The sequence below is a fragment of the Acinonyx jubatus genome, chromosome A1 (genome assembly GCF_027475565.1).
Source record: "Acinonyx jubatus isolate Ajub_Pintada_27869175 chromosome A1, VMU_Ajub_asm_v1.0, whole genome shotgun sequence".
Lineage (NCBI taxonomy): Eukaryota > Metazoa > Chordata > Mammalia > Carnivora > Felidae > Acinonyx > Acinonyx jubatus.
In genome coordinates, this window is record NC_069380.1 from 208,991,532 (window position 1) to 209,000,707 (window position 9,176).

The following is a 9,176-nucleotide window of genomic DNA, read 5'->3' on the forward strand; positions in this document are numbered from 1 at the left end:
TATGTTTTCATTGTTTCAGTTTATGATTTCTCAAAGGATTGTACATGAGATGATTTTAGGAATTACATGGATGAAGATTTAAAAATTTAAAAGCTATATGATTATTTTATGTGCGCTAAAAAGCACAAAAGTGTGAAGTGTGTTAATTAAAGGAAAAGAATAGGTATATAGTAGAATGGGCAGCATGCAGATATAGTAAAAATTGCAAAACTGCTATGAAATGACTCATGTTGGGTAAATATTGGTTCGTGGGTTCGAGCCCCACATTGGGCTCTGTGCTGACAGTATGGAGCCTGCTTGGGTTTCTCTCTCTCCCTCTCTCTTCTCCTCCACAGCTCGTGCTCGCTCGCTCTCTCAAAAAATAAATAAAAACTTTAAAAGTAAAAGCTTATTTCCGGGGATACGGATTAACTTTTTCTAAGTGTCATACCTATAATTTGGTTAGTTGCTAATTGGTGACCCCTGATATGTATCTCTCTCTTTAGGGTGATTTAGGTTTGGTTCCCAAACCAGGCATAGCATTTTAAAATTATAGATCACCAGACACCAGCGCTGGAAGATTCTGATCTTGGAGGGTGTATTAGACACATGTTTTTACAAGCTCTTTAGGAATAATAGTTAGGTATAGTTAGTAGCTGTAAGAAATAATCGCCATGTTTTAGCGGCTGTATACAACCGCAGTGTCTTTCTTGCTGAAATCAAAGCTTGGGGGATGTGTTCTTGGTTGGTGAGTAGCTCTCCTCCATATGGTGATTTAGGGACCCAGGCTCCTTTTATCTGTGCCAAGAAGGGAACACAAAGCAATCACGACAACGATGGCTTCAGAAAGGAGCCATTTCTCCTCAGGCTGGGGAAACTAAGGAAAGAAGGTGAAATTATGAAAACGTCGGCGGTCTCCTGCCGAGCAGAAACTCAGACATCTGAGAAGGAGCTGCCACACGCCATTGCTGCCCTCTCTAAGCTTGAAGGAGGACTCCCACAGGGGAGGCTTCTGAGGAGGGGGGCCGGCCGGCTGGTATGGGTGGGCAGGGGGAACAGTAAAGCTAGTTTTGTGGGTGTCAGAAAAACTGCCAACGGGGATCTACTGCTGCCCATGGAATGACGGTCTCCGCTGGGGCGAAGATGAAGGCTGAGCGAGGCCGGAGGCAAACCGGAAGGAGCGAGTCTCTTCTTCCTTGCCAGACTTCCGGTTTGCCTCTAGGGGTCTTGTGGGCAGAACCTAAAAAAGAGCCAGTTGCAAAGCAGAAAGCTCCACCTCCAGCCCCAGCATTGCAGAGCAGCGTACAGCGTTGTGGGTTTGAAGCTGAGAAGCAGTAATTCAATAACTGGCGCTGTGACGTGTGCTGGGGTCGGTCACAGTGGGCTGTCATTACCACCCCGTGACTCATTTCTTCCCTCTGCCCCTTCAGATCTACTCCCTACCCTCTCCACCTGCTCAGTGGCCCAGGCTGCTGGCCTGTGTGTGTGATACACAACAGACTGCCTGGTTTTTCAGCTCCGGTGTGAGCACTGGTAAGAGATGGCGGGAAAGGCTGAGGCATTTGCTCACCTGACTCCCTGGCATGGCTATGGGTTTGCTCCGTCCTTCCTGGGAGCTCCCTCTTTGCCCCTCCAGGCCATGGGGTGGCAATACAGCCTCATCTGTTTCGGTGTCAGAGTACTGCATTATCTTTAGTGAGTTCCCAATAGCCTGCTCCCGTCTCTGTAAACAGTTTGTTAGGCTCTACTCACACTGTTCTACTCTGGGGTACCACTCTTTTTGTGGGACCCTGTAGTCTTGGTGTGAGAGGTAAAAGAGCAGGCACAGCTGTTCCAGCTGTTCCTTCCATCCTGACTTCCCACGTGCTCCACTGTTTCCTTTCTCAATCTCCCAAAGCTACCTAGGTCAGTCAAATCCCTACAAGAGAGATTCTTATTCGGCCAACTCATCTTGTTTTGGAGAAGACCACGTACTGGGGCTTTTGGCTAATCTGTGCATTAACTCCATTGTCACCTCCACTATCCAGCAAAGAATGAGGTCACTTGATTGAAATCATGGTAGCCTAAGAGGGGCTCTGGGTAATGGAGATTTGGGGGTTGACACGCGTCATGCCGAGAAAGGTTAAACACACATAGAAATCCCTAAAGGCAAAATAAGAACTCTTTCGTAGTGTAGTGAAAGGAGCAACGGACGCAGTCAGATGAATCTGGGTTGAAATCTCCTCTCTGTAAATCCGATACTTTCTCATCCTCAGTTTGCATATCACGTAATAGGTGTATTACCTAGGAAGAGAACACAGGTAATAGAACTCTCAGTCATAGAAATGGTTGAGATGAACAAGACGTTGTCCCTGCCCCCTCCAAAAACAAGAAGCTAGCTGGGGCAGCTAGCTGGCACTGGTTTGGAGCCAGCTTCTCAGAATCTCTTGGCTTTTCTTCTATGCTATTGCATTTCCACTACTCGATGGTTCTTGCAGCTACAGACATCCTGTCCCTTTCAAGGAAGAGAGGAAAGGAAAGTGGCCCCAAGTGGATGCCTCTTATCAGGAAAAGTAAAAGGCTTCCAAGAGCCTCCAGCAGATTTCCACTGACGTGTCACCAGCCGGGACAGTGTACATGGGCATCTCTGCCCCTGGCGTAGGCTAGGACAGAGGGTGCTTGCATGGGACCAGGCACATGGCTTCCCAGAACAGAATTGAGGCTCTGCTAGTGGGAACAAAGGAGGGGGGATGGGTATTAGGGAGGAGTGTGGTGGGTGGTGACACAAAGGGGTGACACCCCTTTTATCTCTTTCCTGGGTGTTTGGGAGGATGAACTGTGTGTGAATGGGCCCCTTTTCAAAATGAAAACATCAGCTTCTATATTATATGCCTGTTTTCTTTTTCTTTATTTAATGTTTATTTATTTTTGACAGAGAGAGAGAGACAGGGCATGAGTGGGGGAGGGGCATAGAGAGAGGGAGACACAGAATCCGGAGCAGGATCCAGGCTCTGAGCTGTCAGCACAGAGCCTGACGTTGGGCTCAAACTCACGGACCGCGAGATTATGATCTGAGCCGAAGTCGGACACCCAACCGACTGAGCCACCCAGGCGACCCTATATGCCTGTTTTCTTTTAAAGACAGACCCTTCTTTTTCTACTTTACCTCTAGAGCTACCTAACGAAACTGAATACGGCCCGGCTCTGCCTAGCCTCCAACCTCATCTCTACCTCCCACCATCCCCTCTTCTGCTCCCCACCTTCCTCTGACAGCCTCCACTTCCCTCCGAGGTCCGTCAATTCACCAAGACTTTTCTCACCCAAGGGTCTTTGCTTTTGCCATTTTCCTTGCTTAGAACAGGCTTCCTCCTTTCTGTCACCTCTTCAAAGAAGTTCACCCTGACTCCCCACCTATGTGAAAAATCCACCCCACCCCAGCCATTGTTCTTTCTGAGCATAGAGAGCTCTTCATTCCCGTTTATCGACTTGCATTTATCTGCTGAAGAGGCACCTTGGTGGAAGGTTTAAGGGTGCTAGAGCCAGACTGCCTGGATTTAAGCCCTTCCCAGCAGTGTGATCCTGAGCAGGGTACTCTGATGTCCTCGTGCCTCAGTTTCCTCATCTGTAAAATGGGAATATTAATATTCCTTACTTCATAGGATGGGATTGTAAGGAGGATTCAAAGTGTTATTATTTGTAAAGAGCCCAGAATAGTGGTCTGTACCTAGCAGGGAACTGTGGAAGTGTTAAATAAAAGAAATCGCGTACATTTTCTCCACCATCCTGCACACCCCACGAAGACGGCAGCCACCCCCGCTCTTTCACTGCAGTGGCTAGTGCAATGCCACCACACCCCACCACTGCTGTTGCTGTTGTTTTACACCTAGTGGGCATCGAATATTTGTTGGGTGAATAAAAACATACATGAATAACTGAGTGATGGTCTAAATGGGGGAGGGGAGAAGCAGAATGACCTGGTTACCAAAACTAACACACCGCAAGAGCACGAATTTCCAGAAAATACTGACCAGTAGAAGTCACCGGATCAGTGGGGAGTTGAAATCTGCACCCGCCTCTGCAGTCTGTTAGAACCAAATCGTTCATGTCAGAGTGTGGGGGCTGCATGGACCACCCCCGCCCCCACAATTGTCCACCTCTTGCTGCCCAGCTAACAGCCACAGGAGTCACCTACTCTGGGAGTACTGTGAGGTCTAGAGCAGGCCCGGAAATGGAAGGGAGCCTCTGGGTGGGACTCGAGGTGCACCCACCCACCCATTTGGAAAACTGCAGCGCTGATTAGCTGTCTTGCTTGTCAACCCCAGCACCCGGGTGACAGCTGCTTCCCTGGCTAGCCTGAGCTCCGGCCCTGGTCACAAGTCAGTGCTGTTCTGACTCTCTCAGAAGAGGATTTTTCCAGACCCCAAACTACTGCAGCTTTGTGGGCCAGCTGCACTGCGTTCCCTTTCAGAGGCAACCAAGGCTCTTAAATCATATGAAAAGTACACCCAAGTTGCTCTGCGGGGACTCAGTAAGACAACTGACTGCGCTGCTAATTCTTGTCCAAACTGGGTCTCAGAGGAGCCCTCAGAAGCCCAGTAAAATAGACCTCGATCACCCTGGCTGCTTTCCAGAGCCTGATAGTCGCCTACCTCTGAAGCCTTTGTGGAACCCTGACCATTTCCTGCGGCCTCTGGGCTGCCCAGCAAGCAGGTTAATAATGTTCAGCCTCCCTGTCTGCTGAGTACCACTTGTTTTCTGTTTCTGTTTGCTGAATGGCCTCAGGGTTCCCTCTTTCCTGCTCCAGCCCAACTGGAAGCCTCTTTATTAACAGTTTGTTTGCAAGCTCATGGTGGCCTATGAACCTGTCTAAAATTTCCTGGGAGACAACAGTTCCCAGAGGAACATTCTGTCGGTCTCTCCTCAGATAATTCTCACTCTGCCATCTATCTGTCCCTCCTGCAGCCTGCACGCCGCACACCTTGAAAATACCCCCATACTCCTGAGTTTCTGACAAGAGAGAAAACACTTCCACCAGTAAAAAAGTAAAACATCGAGGGTATCTGTTATGTAAGGGGTGGCATCTTCCATGAGGCTCTTGAAGGATAGTTTGGGGAAAGTTCTAGGTCGGCCTGTTAGAAACTATTTGCTGTTTGTCTACTTATTAAGGAGAATTTCTGGCCCCACTCGGTTGTGAGGACCAAGCCATTAGCTGAGGAACAGGAAGGAGAGTGGCAACGACCAAGATTTGCTTTGGCACAAATGCCTCCAATGGAGTCGATTCCTTGGCCATAAGGCTTGGCAGCCACTCTGAGCTCTTCCCCTGAGGTCGCCCCAGAGCCAGGCAGTTGGCTCCTGGGATTCGCTCTCCATTCAGCTCATTTGGTCACCTCTCCCTTCTCAGCAAGTAGCATTCATTTCTCACAACGGGCCCATCCTGAGAAAGAAGGAGCCAGACGTGGCTTGCCGCCTCTTTGGTGGGCCTTGGCTGGAAGCATGGCTGGATATACCCCCACTTTCAGCCAAATCCCATATAAGTTGTCAGCATGTCCTTACATTGTCTTAAGGCTAATGGGATGAAACAAACCTTAAACTGCTAGTAGCTTTTTGACTTGGAAGGGAACTCAGAAATGATCCATCTCATTGCCGTCCAGGCCTTTTTTTTAGCCACCGCGAACTCCCTTTCAGTGAGATCTTACTGAGAAGCCCATGAGGCTGCCTGTGAAGTGGAGAAGGGCCGCAGCCCCGCGGATTCGCCTCCTTATCCTCTCAGTAGTCCCTGAGGCTCTCGCGCTGGATGCCTAGGACTCTCTAGAATGCACCTCAAAAGGAACTCATTACCATGGAGAAAAGTGTGGCCCAGAGAACCCAACTGGTTTGCCCAATGCAGCAGTGATTTGGAGGCCTACACGCAACCGAAATCCCCGTCTCTTGAAGCCGGATTCATACACTTACAAATGTTCTGCCAGCGTGTAACATATTATCTACATTTGTGTTTGACTTAGCTCCATAATGAAATGGCTCATCCCTCTTCTTTTTTCATTAATCTCAGGAATTTCTACTGTGCGTTAGTTTTCTATGGCTGCCATAACAAAGTACCACACATTGGGTGGCTTAAACAATAGAAATTAATTTACACACAGTCCTGGTGGTTAGAAGTCCAAGACTGAGGTGTCTGTAGGCTTGGTGCCTTCTGAGGCCTCTCTCCTTGGCTTGTAGATGGCCCTTTTCCCCTGTGTCTTCACGTGGTCTTCTCTCTGTGTCTGTGTCCAAATTTCCTCTTCTTACAAGGACACCAGTCGTACTGAATTAGTATGATCTCATTTTAACTCAACTACCTCTTTAAAGACTCTGTCTCCAAATACAGTCACATTCAGAGGCACTGGGGTTAGAACTTAAACATACAAATAATTGATGGTATAGGGGAACACAATTCAGCCCGTAACAGCTGGCCAACCTTCACCTTTGAGTGGCTCCTTTAAAGAGAGCATAGGAAAGCCATAGTCCCTGACTTCTTGTACATTAAAACCATTTTTTCCATAGCCTTATTTTTAGGTCACTTTTTTTCTCCTAAAACTTGGAAGACATCGCTCTACCGACTTCTGGCCTTGCAAGTCATTATGGAGAAAGTTCGAGTCAGGTGGAATTTCTTTTTCCACTTCCAATTGCCAAACACCTGAGGGAGGCCATCTTGGACCAGCCCCAGTCAAACAACAGGAGGACTTCTGCTTCACGAGTGACCACAGGTGAGATCACCAGCTGAACCCAGCACAATCTGCTAACCCCAGAACCTTTAGCAAATGAATAGTTGTTGTGGTAAGCCACCACACTGGGGGATGGTTCGTTGCCCAGCAATTGCTATCTGGCACAAGGAGCCAGCAGGGATTCTCCCCGGGTCACAGTGCAGTCTAAGTCCCAAGGTGACGTGGGTGGGTTTAGCCTTTTTCTCTCTCTGGCCCACAGACACCTGCCACCGCAGGGCTGCTCGTAACGCAGTGTGGAAATGCCCGCCTTGCCAACAGACTGCTTCCTACACATGTGGGGAGCGAGTGCCCCCTCTCTCAGTGTCACATTCTCGACTTCTTTTTTCCTTTTCTTCTCAGCTTCTTGTAGGGGCCGAACCTGGCTCTGCTGACTCTGGTGCCCACCATCTCTCCTGGGCACCTCCCAGCATTCTGTTTGCACGGTGGCAGTCTTGCTCCACAGATGGCAACTGGGATCACCTGGGAACACAGATATTGCCTAGTTTAATCACAGATGGGGTGGCGGTTTCTCAATTTTGTGTATGTGTGTGTGTGGGGGGGTGGGAGATGGTGATTTCCTAGAGGCGGAGGCAGGCACATATTTGCACTCCCATTTACAAATATTAGAATAATAAAACTCTAAAAACAAATATGGGGGACTGACACAAGATTGTCAACCTTTTGTTTTATCACATAAGAGTATTTTTTTATTTATTAAAAAAATGTGTATTTATTTATTTATTTTGAGAGAGAGAGAGAGCATGTGTGAGTGGGAGAGGGGCAGAGAGAGGAGAGAGGGAGAATCCCAGGCAGGCTCCACACTGTCAGCACAGAGGAGCTTGAACTCATGAGCCATGAGATCATGACCTGAGATGAAACCAGGAGTCAGACACCTAACCGACTGAGCCAGCCAGGGGCCCGATATCACATAAAAGTATTTGAAAAAAGAGGAGTTCTTTATCATCATCCGTTCACCAGAGAAAGTCATTACAACACCTAACTAACTGCAAAGCACAAAAACCCAGAGAAAAGGAAAACCCTCTTTAAGAAAGAATTAATGTGTGAGGTCCACATTTATGTTTACGGGAAATATTAATTTTTGGAGATGCATAAAAATTGCAACTTGAAATCAGACTTGACACAATTTTTCTTAAAGTGAGCCTACAGAATGTAAAGGAACATTCACCTTCCTGTTTCTGTGCAAAGTATCGCTGCCTTATAGAAGGGCTGCATCAGGTTTCACACTTCCTTATCTGGAAATAGTAAACCTTACTCGTCCCCCCAGATCAAACCATTCCTGAGGTTAGCCTTTGCTGGCACTCCAGATAAACTTTGCTGTGAATTTATACAGGGGCATCCGACAAAGTTATGGGTGTTTTGAAGGGAAGAAAAGGAGCCCACTGGAGCCCACTGACTTTATCTGTTGGCCCCTCTGCCTGCCCTGTCTTCAGGGGCTGCCGGGGCTCTGGGCACAGGCCTCTGGATTCTCAAACCTTTCCCTCTGGCCCCAGGCACCAGAAAGCTGTGTGGATGGTGTCACTTCCCTCTCTAGCACTGAGTAGCTCCTGGGTGAACGTCTGTGGAATAAGAAATGAACGGGTCATTGCAAGGCCCACCTGAGTCTCCTGGGGGCCATGTGCAGAGATGCTAGGTGGCCACTCTGTCCCCGGCGGGGTCAGCCTCACGGAAGGCTACCCTTCACTCCTGGCAAGGGATTCGGTCAGGACATGCAGAGCTCCCAGAGGGTGGACATGGATATGAGTGCAATTAAGGGTACTTCTTTCTTCTTTTCAGAGAAAGGGGATAAAAAGTCACTTAGAAACCCAAGGAGAAGGCCTGGGAGGGGCCAGTAGAAGAACGGCTGGGATGCCTGACAACTGCCTCTGTGGGAGACTCTGCCCTTCACGGGAGCCCCGGGGAGTCCATTGTGTCCTGTGATGGAAACCCGACTCCCCTGGCCCCAAAGTCCAGAGAAAGGCGGGTCCTGCTCTCCTGGGTGGGCCTGACGGCTGTCCTTCTCATCAACGGCCCACCAGGAAGGCACAAATGGACTAGAGACAAAGCTTGTACCTAAGAACAAGACAACGAACTCTCCTGTGGGGAAAATGGCCGCTCTCTGGGGAGCGTGAGCTCAGCAGAGCAGCTCCCCCTGCTTCTGTCTTCTCGCTGCTGCATTTCTTTGTTTCTGGCTCCTTTCACCTGCCACCACGTTCCCCACTTGAAATCAGACTCCAGGGAGATTGTTGTCAAATCCCACAGACCCGGTGCCGACAACAGAAACAGAAGAGTGGGCTTTGAAGAGTTGGCTTCAGTTCCAACCCTGCCTCTTGCTAACTGTGTAATGACAGACAAGCCACGAGAGCGCCCTGAATATTAAGTTTCCTCATCTAGAAAAGGCAGCAAATGCTCGTACCTGCTCTCTCCCTGCAAGAAGGCTGTGGCCCAAAGGAGTCAACACAACTAAGGAGTCACGATTAG

At 48.8% G+C, this 9,176-nt stretch overlaps 1 long non-coding RNA gene across 1 annotated transcript; it reads left to right on the forward strand.

Moving 5' to 3' along the window:
* The first annotated feature begins 1,403 nt into the window (after positions 1-1,403).
* On the forward strand, positions 1,404-7,359 carry LOC128311581 (uncharacterized). The gene is made up of 3 exons (XR_008290083.1): positions 1,404-1,512; positions 6,499-6,701; positions 7,059-7,359. It is a non-coding gene; the product is annotated as an uncharacterized LOC128311581 (long non-coding RNA).
* Positions 7,360-9,176: the final 1,817 nt, after the last annotated feature.